The sequence below is a fragment of the Oryctolagus cuniculus genome, chromosome 11 (assembly GCF_964237555.1).
Source record: "Oryctolagus cuniculus chromosome 11, mOryCun1.1, whole genome shotgun sequence".
NCBI lineage: Eukaryota > Metazoa > Chordata > Mammalia > Lagomorpha > Leporidae > Oryctolagus > Oryctolagus cuniculus.
Genome location: NC_091442.1, coordinates 34,840,167 through 34,855,495, shown reverse-complemented (window position 1 = coordinate 34,855,495; position 15,329 = coordinate 34,840,167). Strand labels below are relative to the sequence as shown.

Below are 15,329 nucleotides of genomic sequence, written 5' to 3'. Positions count from 1 at the left end.
GAAGAGGCAGAGAGAGAGAGAGAGAGAGAGAGAGAGAGGTCTTGCATCCGCTGGTTCACTCCCCAGATGGCTGCCTCGGCCGGAGCTGCACCGATCCAAAGTCAGGAGCTTCCTTCAGGTCTCCCATGCTGGTGCAGGGGCCCAAGGACTTGGGCCATCTTCTACTGCTTTCCCAGGCCATAGCAGAAAGCTAGATCAGAAGTGGAGCAGCCGAGTCTTGAACCAGTGCCCGTATGGGATGTTGCACTGCAAGTGGCGGCTTTACCTGCTAAGCCACAGCGCCGGCCCCTTGTAGCTTTACTCTTTAGATCTTTTGTGCATTGTATTCTTTCTGTCTCTAATCCTCATCTTCCATTTCCCCACCCTTCAGAGAGCCCCCACTTCCCATCCTGCATAATCAGAACTGGTTTTGCCTTCTGCAATATGTTCAGTGGCTTTTTGATGCTCTCCTACCATCGTACACCTCTGTTTCTCAAAGCATTAACCGAAGGTGCTGTTTGTTTATTTGTATTATTAAATTTATAAGTATTTTATTACCCCCAGTTGCCCTTACTGGAGCACCACACTATGAGAAGATGGGTGTAGAACCGAGGCTGATTTTACTCACTGTCATCTCTATCTTATCTCTCTTTCTATAAGGGGTCTTCAAAAAGTTCATGGAAAATGAGTACCACAAAGAACTTAAGTTGGATATTAAGATATTTAGCATGAAAGTGAGCTATCTTTTAATTCCATTTTCCAGTTTGAGTGCTCTTGTATGATACAGAGTAGATGAATAAATGATAGAACACCACAGAGATCAACATAACTGAGTTATCAACAGGAATGGAGAAAGGTTTTATCTTATGTTTGTTCACAGAAGCACAACAACACTGAAGAAGCCTTTTCTCTTATTTCTCTTACTCCACAGGTTTCCTCCTTTCATTTAAATTTCTCTATTTGTTGACCTCACACAACCACAGCTTGGTGTATAGCTTCCCAACATGTACAACCTATGCCACAATGAAAGCTCTCTGAAGTTCACCAGCATCTCAATTTTGCTTAGCCCATAGATCTCTCATTTCTTACTGTCTGAGATCTTTCCACAACAGTTAACACCATCTGCAGCCTTTCCTTTTTTTTAAACTATTACAAAATCAACGATGGGGGCCCATGTTATGGTGCAGCAGAGTGCCAGTTCCAGCGCCAACTGCTCTGCTTCTGACCCAGTTCTCTAATGCACCTGGGAAGGCAGTGGAGGGTAGCCCAGGTACTTGGACAGGAGACCTGGATGGAGTTTGGCTTCTGGCTTCTGCCTGCTGCCTGGCCCAGCCCCAGCTGTCATAGCCATTTGGAGAGTGAACCAACAGATGGAAGATCTCTTTCTCTTTCCTTTCTCTGTCACTCTGCTTTCAAATAAATAAAATAAATATTTTAAAAGATGGTAAAATACGTATACCATAGAATATACTCTCAAGCATTTTTTAGAGAAAATGAACCTTACCTGTAACTCATATTCTCATGAAAACCATGTTATGTTAGGAATTAACCCAGCAAAATACCACTGCCTTCCTTTTAATGCTTTCTCTTTTTTTCAAAAATTTTATTTATCTATTTTTATGTGAAAGGCAATGAGACAGAGATCTTCCATCTGCTGGTTCACTCCACAAATCCCTGCCACAGCCGGCACTGGGCCAAGTGGAAGCCAGAGGCCTAAAACTCAACCTGGGTCTCTTACATGGGTTGCAGGGACCCAAGTACATGGGGCACCCTCTCCTGTCCCCAAGAGTGTACATAAGCAAGAAGCTGGATTGGGAGTAGAGCTGGGACTTAAATCTTGGTACTCGGATATGGGATTCAGGCATTGCAAGCAATGTTTTCATCAGTATGCCAGATGCCTGCCCCTATCTTCTTTGTTGTCTATTGATTCCATCATGTAGAAATAATATAGAGTTAGAATCAGGGGATGGTTAGAGGAGTGCTATTTGAGCAAAACAGGGATACTGTGTAAAATAACTGTATTTGAATTTATTATGTTATTAATTTAAATATAATAACATTTACATTAACTCATAGACTCATGGAACTAAGTGAGATATAGATTTATGTATCATAAAGTCCATTTCAAACATTTTATAGGTAAAGAAGCTCAGGCCGAGGGGGAAAATACAATTTGCCCAAGGTTGCACACCCAGCTGTAATTAGAAATCATCTTTTCATAAATCTGAAGTGCTAGTCTTGAAAAAGTAAGAAAAAGAAAACAATTCAAACTTCTGCAAAATTGTTGGCCATGCCACTGAGAGGTTGGGTGATTGCAGTCACGGCCTTATTTAGCACCAACCAATGGTTTTCATCTCATTCAATTTCCTCTCTTTTTCTTAACCATAATTAAGTGTATGTACAGCCTCGAATTGTAAATGCATTTATATTGTTGTGTACCCAATCTCCAGACACTTTCATCTTGCAAAACTGAACTCTAGAACCATTAAACATCTCCCCAGTTCCCCTGTCCCCAGCCCAAGCAACCAATGTTCTACTTTCCGCCTCTGTGAATTTCACTTCTCCAGATATCTCATATAAGTGTTTGTGTTCTCTCCTTTCTGATTGGAATTCTTTTGTGTTTTGCCTTCCACAACTCCAGGCTGTTCTCTCTCAATTTCCTCATTGGCCACTTCTCACATTTCCTTTCTTTGCTGGGACTTCCTTACCTGTGATAGTTTGAGTTTCTCCAACACATAGATTCTATGACAAGAATTGGAGAATGGGTAACCTCTTTTCAAAGATGTTTCAAGTAAACAACCACTTGAGGATGGGGAAGTTAGACAAGAAAGAAAAAAGTTTATGAAATATAAATATCAATATTCAAAGTTTATGAAATATCAATAAATAGTGCATTGTAGGCAACTGGAGTTCAGTGCTGGGGACGTTCAGAGCGACAACATAGGGGACTGTTCAGCTGTCTCAGCTGAGTAGGAAGGAGGCTAGGGTATCTCTCTGCCAGCAACTTGCAGTCCCATTGGCTGAGAGCTCTTTTTTTTTAAGATTTATTTTATTTATTTGAAAATCAGAGTTACATAGAGAGGTAGAGACAGAGAGAGAGAGATCTTCCATCTGCTGGTTCATTCTCCAGATGGCTGCAACGGCCAGAGTTGTGCCTATCCGAAGCCAGGAGCCAGGAACTTCTTCCAGGTCTCCCACATGGGTTCAGGAGCCCAAGAACTTGGGCCATTTTCTACTACTATCCCAGCAGATGGCTGGATCAGAACAGGAGCAGCCGGGACTAGAATCGGTGCCCATATGGGACGCCGGTGCTTCAGGCCAGGGCTTTAACCCGCTGTACCACAGTGCTGGTCCCGACTGAGAGCTATTTATAGGGGGCATTTGCAGCCTGCCCACTGCCTGGACAACCGTGTTCCCTAGAGAGAATGATCTCAGGTGGAGAGTGCAGGTGGTAGCAAAGGAGAAACCAGGGGCACTAAAACTATTGTCTAATGTCCCCACTCCTCCCTTGCCCTGCTTATCCTACATACGGTCTCAGCAGATGTATCTCACCCTCTGGCCCAGTTTTGCTCCTTATCTGAATACTGGACATCTGCCTCTGGGGGGAGCTTATGAACTCTCCAAAATCATCAACTCCATTCCTCCTTCTCTAGAGCTCTTTTTTTTTTAAGATTTATTTTATTTGTTTGAAAATCAGAGTTACATAGAGAGGTAGAGACAGAGAGAGAGAGATCTTCCATCTGCTGGTTCATTCTCCAGATGATAATTTAATTATAATTAAACTCTGGCTAACAATGCCCTCCACTTGGCCACTGTTCATCTTTTGACATTGATTAATAGAACTATGAGTGCCTTAGCCCTGCCCAGTCTCCTGGGCCAGAAATCTATCTCCTTGGAGTCTGCCCTCACCATCACTTCACATGGTTAATCTGCGATTAAGTCTTGTCAAGTCTAATTTCTTTCAAGCTCTCTAATCCATGTCCTCCATCGCCACTGTTGTTTTCTTAGTTCTTATCATCTCTCATCTGGATCTTTGCCATATTCTCCTGCCTTGTTCTCCTCCTGCCTACAATTTAAACTGCACCCAGCTGTGCTCTTTGTAGCAGGGAGCGTGCCCTTCTTCAACTGTGAATGAGGTTGCATCCCTCATCTCTAAGTTCTTCTAATGATGTTAGAATGTTGCAGGCATCTTTAAACTCTGTTTACCAATTACAGAGAGGCAGTGTTTCCTCTTTTCCTGGTTTCTGGATAAAGTGTTAAACAATAGAAGTTTACCATTCCTTAAATATTTGAGAGGTTATCCTTAGAAAACAGCTGAATCAGGGTGTCTTAGAAGAGATCTTTGACAAGTGCTTTCCATTCTTTCATCCTTGCTGCTCCATTGAAATTCTAATTTGATTATTTTGTGGTTTATATTTTTCTAAGAGTTTGTCATCTAGGAAGTCAAACTCATAGAGTAATTAATGATATTCTTTATTATGTTAAATTTCTGTTGTATGCATATTCTTTCTCCTTTATTTGCAAATTTCTCCTCTCTTCCCTTCATTCTGATCAGCATCCTGCCTTTCTTTTTTGACAGGCAGAGTGGACAGTGAGAGAGAGAGAGAGACAGAGAAGACAGGTCTTCCTTTGCTGTTGATTCACGCTCCATTGGCTGCCGGGGCCGGTGCACTGCGGCCGTCGCACTGCGCTGATCCGAAGCCAGGAGCCAGGTGCTTCTCCTGGTCTCCCATGCGGGTGTAGGGCCCAAGTACTTGGGCCATCCTCCACTGCACTCCCGGGCCACAGCAGAGAGCTGGACTAGAAGAGGGGCAACCGGGACAGAACCCAGCAACCCAACTGGGACTAGAACCCAGTGTGCCGGTGCCGCAGGCGGAGGATTAGCCTATTGAGCCGCGGCGCCAGCCGCTGTAGTATGTCTTGACATCTGGTATTATGATGCTTCCAGCTTTGTTTTTGTTGTATAAGATTGCTTTAGCTATCTGGTGTCTCCTGTGTTTCCATATGAATTTCAGCATCAGAGATCTTCCATCTGCTGGCTCACTCTCTGAACAGCCACAACAGCCAGCACTGGTGCAAGCTGAATCCAGGAGCCCAAAGCTCCATCTAGATCTCCCTTGTGGGTGGCAGGGGCCCAAGTACTTGACCCATCATCTGCTGTTTTCCCAGGTGCATTACCAGGAAGCTGGATCTGACGCAGAGCAGCTGGGATTTTAACCATCCCTCTCAAATGGGATACAAGTGTCTCAAGCAGTGGCTTAACCAACTGCTCCAAACTGTTAGCCCCCAGATTTATGTCCTTTCAGCAATAAAGAAATATTTATGGCATCAATGACAAATATATGAATTTGGGGAAAGTTTCATGTGTCTCACTAAGAGCTGTATTTGCAATACAATTTTGCTTTTAAGCACAATGGTTATCAAAATTCATATCAACTTTATAATGCTTTTATCAGCTGTGAATTACTAATAACTCTGATGCTATTTCAATACCCTTTTCACTATTTTAACCTTTATGATAACCAGAAATAGAAAACAAATTTCAATTTATTGTACATGGTTTTAGTGCTTCTGAGAGTATACAATGATTAATAACTTTGAAATATACAACAAATTACTTTAGGATAAATCTCTGTAGGAGAATCCCAATAAAAATTGAATTTCAGAGGAGCAAGTGTTTAGTTGAGCAGTTGAGAAGCCCATGTCCCACACTGGAATGCCTTGGTTCAATTCCCAGCTCTGTCCTTTGACTCCAGCTTTTTGCTAGTATAGATCCTGGGAGACAGTGGTGATGGCTCAAGTAATTGGTTTCCTGCCACCCACATGGGAAACCTGGATTGAATTACTGACTCCTGGCTTTGGCCTGGACCAACCCTGTCTGCTGTGAACAGCTGGGGAATGAACCAGTGGATAGGCATGCTCTCTCTCGCTCTCTCTCCCTCTCTCCCAAATAAATGAAAAATAATATATAAAATTATTTAAAATTGGTTTCAGATAGTAAAATAAGGTATACAAACTTTTTATTGCTGGAGAATTCTTTTAGAATGACACGTTTCAAAACATTGAAATTTAGATTCATTTGAATATAACTAAAATATGATGTAAATGTCATTACAAAGAGGATATATATGTTTTCAAAGTTAGTTTTACAGATAATCATCTTGAGACGCCACTACATGGAAACAGGCTCAGCTGTGGGCATCATCCAGATATATCTTAGAAAAGCCAACCAACCAACCAATAAAAATTCTGGCACACTTCCTGCCAACATATCTAACCTCTCATCTCAAATTTTTTTAAAAATATTTATTTATTTATGTGAAAGGCAGAGTTACAGAGAGGTAGGAGAGACAGAGAAAGATCTTCCATCTGTTGGTTCACTCCCCAAATGGCTGCCATGGCTGGAGCTGGGCCAGTCCAAAGCTGGGAGTCAGGAGCTTCCCCCAGGTGTCTCATGTGGGTGCAGGGGCCCAAGCACTTGAGCCATCTAACAGTGCTTTTCAAAGCACATTTACAGGGAGCTGAATTGGAAGTGGAGAAGCTGGGATGAGAACTGGTGCCCATATGAGATGCCAGCACTGCAGATGGTGGCTTTACCTGCTGTGCCACAGTGCCACCCCTCTCATCTCAATTTTCATGACTCTTCTCCTGAAACTCAAATTTCTTGTAATTGTTAGCTATTTCTATTAAGAGAAATCATTCAAAACTTTAGCTTTTCATACGTGCTAGAGAATTCTTTAATCAGCCATCTTGTGTGTCCAGTCCAGTGAACTCTGTGTTGATGGCAATGTTCTATATGGTAATTGTATAAAATGGCAGCTCCTAGTCTCACGTGTCTATCAAGCACATGAAATATGGCCAGTGAAAATAATCACTGAATTTTAAATTATAAAACTTTACTTAAAATGAATTAATTTAGAATTTACATAGGTATGCACATCATGGCCACCACACAGGACAGAGCCACTTCTGCATAAAGTACCTTTGCTTGATTCACTGTTATTCTTCATTAGGATCCAGACTCTCTAAAGTTAAATGTTAACTTCTAGAAAACTGCTAAGCTGCAAATGATTGCTGTCATGTGCTACAGGATAATAAAATAGTTTTACAGCCCTGTAGCACATTAAGCAGTTTTGCGTTTGATTCACAGTCTTATTTCAACATTCTTTCTTTCCCTAACAAACATTGTACTTTGGTCTTCTTAACTCTGTTTTGAAACAGCTTTACTATTCTGTTTTTTTTTCCTACCACTAATGAGTATCTGCTATTGACACCTGTTCCATATATGCATCAGGAAGCAGTGCTTTTGAAGTTTTTAAAAATGATGTCTTGATATTGCTTCCTATCTGAAGTCATTTCAAATTTACTGAGTTCAGTTGGCTTCACAGTCTGCTCTTGGTTATGAACTAGAAGTAACTTCTAATTACTTTGCTGGGTTTACAACCCAGTTCTCTTTTCCAAAAAAATTAAAATATTTGTTTGAAATAGTGACAGAGAGAGAGGGAAAGACAGGCAGAAAGAAAGAGAGAGAACTCTTCCATCCCTGATTCATTAATTTAATGGCCCATTAGCTGGGGCTAGGCCAGGCAGAAGCCAGGAGCCAGGAACTCCATCCTGACTCCCAAGTGGGTATCAGGGGCCAAGTGCTTGGTCTGTCTTTTACTGTCTTTCCAGAAACATTAGCAGGAAGCTGGATTGGAAGCCAGGACAGGAACTGGCGCTCCAGTATGGGATACAGGCCTCATAAGCGGCAGCCTAACCAACTGTGTGCCACGCAGCCCGCTTGCCCTATATCTCCAATTCCCTATTTTTTATTTGCTGAAGGAAAGAATGTGGATTTTAGAATCAGATAAGAGTGGATTAAAACTTCAGCTCTGCTTCTTCTATCACTGAACAAAGTTATAATGATACAAATAAATTGAACTACCTAATAAGCTTGCTGTGAAGAACAAATGAAGTATCATAATACTGTGTTCAGCACAATGCCTAGCAGTTTTGTTGGATGAGAACTCGCTGCTTTGCTCAAGTTTCCAGCCCTCTCCACTCTCCCTAGGCTTACTGTCCTCTTACCTTGCAGCCTGCCCCACTCCAAAAGCTGCCTTCTGTTCCCCATGTTTTGCTGTATGGCAATCACTGAAGCCACTCTTATGGGCTAAACGTGTTCCCCCAAACTTCATGTTGAAGAATAAAGGTGAAACTATTAAAGCTGTAAACTGCAAAGACAAAACTAGCACTTTGATATCTAAAGAATTTCGGCAAAACTACCATTTGGTCAGTAAAAGGGTCAAAGAGAGAAACAGTGTGAACACAAAATAAAAGCTTATAACAAATCTGAAGAGTTATCTAGGTCTGGCTCAGCATATGAACTCAGTGACTCATGGATTGTTCTAAGAGGCTATTATGAGAGCCAGCACTGTGAAGTAGCAGTTAAAGCCGCTGCCTGCAGTGCCGGCATCCCATATGGGCGCTGGTTTGAGTCCCGGCTGCTCCACTTCCCATCCAGCTCTCTGCTTTGGTCCGGGAAAGCTGCAGAAGATGTCCCAAGTCCTTGGGCCCCTGCACCCACATAGAAGACCTGGAAGAAGCTCCTGGCTCCTGGCTTCTGGCTTTGAATTGGTGCAGTTCCATCTGTTGTGGCCAAATGGTGAGTGAACCAGCCAATGGAGGGTCTCTCTTTCTCTTTCTCTCTCTCTCTCCCTTTCTCTTTCTCTGCCTCTCCTCTTTCTGTGTAACTCTTTCAAATAAATAAATCTTTTTTTAAAAAGAGGCTATTGTGTTTGTTCACTATGGCTGACAGACTATGCGCAGCTTTATAACTTAACGTGACCCTTATATTTCTCAAATGTCTACAGATTGGCTAGGTAGACCTGCTGATTTGGATTTGGGTCACTTGTAAGAACCTGGTCCACTGGCAGGTCTGTTTGAGGCTGGCAGGTGTAGCGTGCCTGGAAAACTCATCTCTCTTTTGTGGTTCTCTCATTCTTTCACAAGTTAGTTCAGGCTAGTTGTTAGTGGTCCCCATAAAAAATAACCAATAGAAGACAGCTAAATCTCTTACTTCCCAGGCTCAAAACATGTATGTCACTTTTGCTTAATTCTATTAGCCAAAGCCAATCCCAAGGAAATCTTTTGATAGAAAGATTGGCAAAGTCACCATGGAAAGGGGATGGATTCAGCAAATGGTAGAGAATTATAGCCATTTTGGAATATACTGAATTATGAGCTGTGTATATATTTTGATGATTTTATAAATCTTGTGCTTTGTTTTCTGCCTCAGTTTTTTTCTTAATATTCCTTTATATATATATTCTCAGAGGCAAATGTGCTTCAAAATGCAACATGTAGGGGCCAGCGCCATGGCACAGTAGTTTAATCTTCCACCTGTGGCACCGGCATCCCATATGGGCACCGGTTCTAGTTCTGGCTGCTCCTCTTCCAATCCAGCTCTCTGCTATGGCCTGGGAAAGCAGCAGAAGATGGCCCAAGTCCTTGGGCCCCTGCACCTGTGTGGGAGACTGGGGTGAAGCTCCAGGCTTCAGATCAGCATAGCTCCTGCCATTGCAGCCATTTGGGAAGTGAACCAAAGGACAGATCTCTCTCCCTGTCTCTCCCTCTCACTGTCTGTAGCTCTACCTCTCAAATAAAATAAATAAAATCTTTTTAAAAAATGCAATATGTAGAAAATCAGCCACTATGTGGATGGAATTTTCATTCCCTTCAGTGTCCACCTAATGCAAATAGTTATTTTAAGTATGTCAGTGTTGCCAACAGATAAATATGGTGTTCATTTTCAAAGAGGAAATGAGGCTTTGATAATTTCAGGGGAGAAGAACCGTCTAGGGCTTGAGTAAGAGTAAGGGCGGAGGGAAATTTTCCCCAATGGTCATTCTTTACAAAAGCCCACTGCTGAAATGAAGGAGGAAGGAGGAGAGCCCTATTAAACACCTGAAGGTGAGGTCCATGAAACCAAACTCAAAGGATCATGCAGGAAATCAGAAAGTGACCCCTGGAAGAGACAGATGCCAGCCCTCTTCATAAGAAAAAAGGAATTGCACTTGCTGTTGCTACGGCCATAAAGCAGGGTCCGCAAGTTGTTTCTGAATGGTACAGTTGCTAACTATTTTCAACAGCCTACATGATCACTCTTAAAACTACCCAGTTCAGCCCTTATTGCAGGAAAGTGGCTACGGATATGATGTAAGACTTTTTTGAGGGGTGAAAAATCAGGATACAACATAATCATCACTCTGAGGACAAGAGTACACAAAAGTTCTTTTTTTGGGGAAAGCTTTTATTTAGTAAATATAAATTTCATAGGTACAGCTTTTGGAATATACTGGTTCTTCCCCCCATAATCATCCTCCCACCCCACCCCTGTCCTACCTCCTACTCCCTTCTGAGCATAACTTTTTAGTAAAATAATCATAGAAATTCTGATAGTATATGTACTTGTCATTTTGGGAAAACTAGCAAATCTAAAGTGTAAATCACAAGAGAAAATAAAAGCAATAACCAGAATAAGGTATCAGAAGGCAAAAAGTCTATGAAAATATTACAAATATTTTCAAGCAATTGAATAAAGTCTTTCAAGTGAAAACAAAAAAAATCTTAGTGAAGCTAACCTTGGCAAAAAGAAAATGAGATCTGAACTCTGGGCAGTTAAAGAGAGAAAAATCAAGATTTGAGGAGAGCATGGAGAAGTTACTACAGAAAGCTGGAGCTGGAGCAGGAGAACTCCTATCTGGGAGAATCAGTCAGTTTATAGTTTACTATAAAACTCAGGAAGACCTAGAGGAAACTTTTATTTACAAAACGACAACAACAAAATAATTTGAACTTTTGAATAATTGCTTTGGTTGACTGAAATAACTGGAAATCACCAGAGTGAGTAGGTAAAATAAATTACAAATGACAGATGATATATATCTCCTGTATATAATATTCATTAACAATAGCTAGAGAAGAGTGAGGCCTTTTCCCATCCAAACTGAATGATGAGGTGTCAACTAGACATAGGCTGGAAAACAAATAAAGAACGTGAGAAGTGCTCACCATGTTCTGCAAAGTTCTACTGGAAAATGAATGCAAAAGCTTACAGTACAACATAGAGAACACGAAAGAGCATTAAGATATCACTCTGTAAAAGAAGCTGAATTAGCCAGAGAATACATGGGAAATGAGAGCAAAAGCAGTTATAGAGAAGATGAAAACTTAGAGGCAGAGAATTTAAGAAGTGTAGAAACATAGAACATAGAAATACCCATATGTAACTCATATACACCCACTTGGGAGATGCAGAAGAAGCTCCTAGCTCTTTAGATTCACTCAGCTCTGGCTGTCGTGGCCATCCGGGGAGTGAGCCAGTGGATGGAAGACCTTGCTCTCTGTCTCTCCCTCTCTCTGTAACTCTACCTCTCAAACAAATAAATAAAAATCTTAAAAAAAAAAAAAGAAATCCCATCACCTTTCAAAACCAAAATTCATTCCCCTGTATAAAAAGAAGAATGCTTTAAAAGACCACGAACTGTAAAATTAATTCAGGAATACTTTATTCTGAAAATTCTCAAAAGAAATGTTCTATGTTCATGGACAAACTATGTCCTATGTTGGGATTGCCAAGAGGGTTTGTTGGAATGAAAATGGGTTAGTCTTATTTTCATGTTTCTGATCCACTGGGTCAAGAGTGAGATCTAAAATTTTTCATTTTAGAAATTTATCCGGTAATGCTGATGCTGCTGGTCTGAGGACTATACCTTGAGAACCACTGCCATAAAATGACCCTGGCTGCATTAGAGTTGCTTGGGCACCTAGAAGGGCTATAGAATATCTGGGGGGCAGCTCAGACACTGGTATTTTTTGCAGCATCTCATTTGGTGATAATACAGACAGGGTCGAGAATCTGCAGTTAGCCAAGGTGGTTCTTTCAATAAGTTCATTGAAATTGATGACATAGTTCCTGACCGTAGCTGATTGCATATTCACTGTTGATGTCTTCCTTTTAACAGAATTATCTAGAACATAACAAGTCCATTGCATGGCCTCCACAGTCTTAGAAAGTCATCTGGTTTATCAATGGGACAGTAATTGCCTTTGATTTAGAATCTGGTGGAGCATCCTTGAGGATAGAGCATGGACTTAATTCCAGGGTCAGTGTCTTCCTCCTCTTTGTCCACCCTCCCACCTTTCTCATGCCATGATCTCCCCTACTCGAAGTACATGGAGACTGAACAACATGCTCCTGAATGAACAGTGGGTCATTGAAGAAATCAGAAGAGAAATCAAAAATTTTCTGGAAACAAATGAAGATAACAACACAACATATCAAAACTTATGAGATACAGCAAAAAGAGTGTTAAGAGGAAAGTTTATAGCAATAGGTGCCTACATCAAGAAATTGGAAAGGCACCAAATAAAGAGCTATAAATGCATTTCAAGGTCCTAGGAAAACAACAGCAAACCAAACCCAAAAGTAGTAGGAGAAAAGAAATAATTAAAAGTAGAGAAAAAAATAAACAAAATTGAAAAAAATTATACAAAATATCAGCAAAAAGAAGAATCAATTTTTTGAAAAATAAACAAAATTGACACACCCTTAGCCCAACTAACCAAAAAAGGAAGAGAGAAGACCCAAAGCAATAATAATGGAGATGAAAAAGGAAATGTAACAACAGACACTACAGGAATAAAAAGAATCATCAGAAATCACTACAACCAGCTGTATGCCAACGAACTGGGAAACCTAGATGAAATGGACAGATTCCTGGACACATACAACATACCTAAATTGAGTCATGAAGACATAGAAAACCTAAACAGACAAATAATCACGACAGAAATTAAATCAGTAATAAAGACTCTCCCAATAAAGAAAAGCCTAGGACAAGATGGTTTCACTGCTGAATTCAACCAGAAATTTAAAGAACTAACTACAGTTCTTCTCAAGCCATTCAAAAGAGTTAAAAGGAAGGGAATCCTCCCAAATTCTTTCTATGAAGCCAGCATCACCTTAATTCCTAAACCTGAAAAAGATATAACAGAGAAAGAGAACTACAGACTAATTTATCTGATGAACATAGATGCAAAAATCCTCAACAAAATACCAGCTAAATGAATCCAACAACACATCAGAAAGATCATTCACCTAGACTAAGTGGGATTTGTCTATACAACCATCTCTAGAGCAAAAGATGGTTCCATATTCACAAATCAATCAATGTGATACATCACATTAGCAAGTCGAAGAACAAAAACCATATGATTATTTCAAAAGATGCAGAGAAAGCATTTGATAAAATACAATGCCCTTTCATGATGAAAACTTCAAGCAAATTGGGTATAGAAGGAATATTCCTCAACACAATTAAGATAATTTATGACAAACTCACAGCCAGAATCATATTGAATGGGGAAAAGTTGGAAGCATTCCCACTAAGATCCAGAACCAAATAAGGATGACACTCTCACCTTTGCTATTCAATATAGTTGGAAGGTTTAGCCAGAGCCATTAGGCAAGAAAAAGAAAACAAAGGCATACAAATCAGGAAGGAAGAAGTCAAACTATCCCTATTTGAAGAAGACATGAATTTCTACATAGGGGAGACCAAACAAAACAAAACAAAACAAAACAAAACAAAACAAAACAAAAACTTCCCTAAGAGACTATTGGAACTCATAGAAGAGTTTGGTAAAGTAGCAGGATATAAAACCAATACACAAAAATCAATAGCCTTTGTATACACAGACAATGCCATGGCTGAGAAAGAACTTCTAAGATCAATCCCAATCATAGTAGCTATAAAAAAATCAAATACCTTGGAATAAATTTAACCAAGGATGTCAAAAATCTCCATGATGAAAATTACAAAACATTAAATAAATAGAAGATACAAAGAATGGAAAAATCTTCCATATTCATGGATTGGATGAATCAATATTATCAAAATGTCTATACTGCTGAAAACAATTTACAGATTCAACGTGATACCAATCAAAATATCAAGGACATTCTTCTCAGATATGGAAAAAATGATGCTGAAATTCATATGGAAACACAGGAGACCCCAAATAGCTAAGTGATCTACAACAAAAACAAGGCTGAGGCATCAAAATGCCAGATTTCAAAATACACTACAGGGCAGTTATAATCAAAACAGCCTGGTACTGATATAAAAACAAATGGATAGACCAATGGAACAAAAGAGAAACACCAGAAATCAGTCTGTGCATCTACACTCAACTTATCTTTGACAAAGGAGCTAAAATCAATCCCTGGAGCGAGGACCAGTCTCTTCAACAAATGGTGCTGGGAAAACTGGATCACCACATGCAAAAATATAAAGCAAGACCCCTACCCTACACCTTACACAAAAATCCACTCAATATGTGTTTAAGACCTAAATCTACAACCAGATACCATCAAATTATTAAAGAACATTGGGAAAACCCTGCAATACATTGGCACAGGCAAAGAGTTCTTGGAAAAGACCCAGAGGCACAGGCAATGAAAGTCAAAATTTTTTTAGAAAGCTTTTATTTAATAAATATAAATTTCATAGGTACAGCTTTTGAATTATAGCGGTTCTTCCCCCATACTCACCCTTCTACCCCAACTCCCATCCCACCTCCTACTTCCTCTCTCATCCCATTCTTCATTAAGATTCATTTATAATTTTCTTTAGATACAGAAGATCAACTCTATACTAAGTAAAGATTTCAACAGTTTACACCCACACAAAGTATAAAGTACTTTTTGAGTACTAGTTTTACCATTAATTCACATATACAACTCATTAAGGACAGAGGTCCTACATAGGGAGCAAGTGCACAGTGACTCCTAGTGTTGATTTAACAATTGACACTCTTATTTATGACCTCAGTGATTACCTGAAGCTCTTGTCATGAGCTGCCAAGGCTATGGAAGCCTCTTGAGTTCACAAACTCCGACCTTATTCAGACAAGGTCATAGTCAAAGTGGAAGTTCTCTCCTCCCTTCAGAGAAAGGTACCTCCTTCTTTCATGGCTCCTTCTTTCCACTGGGATCTCATTCACAGTGGTCTTTCATGTAGGTCATTTTTTGCCACAATGTCTTGGCTTTCCATGCCTGAAATTTTCTCATGGGCTTTTTAGCCAGAATCGAATGCATTAGGGCTGATTATTGGGCCAGAGTGCTGTTTAGGGTGTTTGTCATTATACAGTTCTGCTGTGTGGCCTGCTTCCCGTGTTGGATCATTCTCTCCTTTTTAATTATATCTATTGTTATTAGCAGACACTTGGTCTTGTTTATATGATCCCTTTGACACTTATTTCTATCTTTACGATCAGTTATGCACTTAAACTGATCACTTTAACTA

At 40.2% G+C, this 15,329-nt stretch overlaps 1 pseudogene; it reads right to left on the bottom strand.

Moving 5' to 3' along the window:
- LOC127491107 (actin-related protein 2/3 complex subunit 1A-like) overlaps positions 1-15,329 on the bottom strand; it is a 99,428-nt pseudogene that overhangs the window by 26,631 nt on the left and 57,468 nt on the right.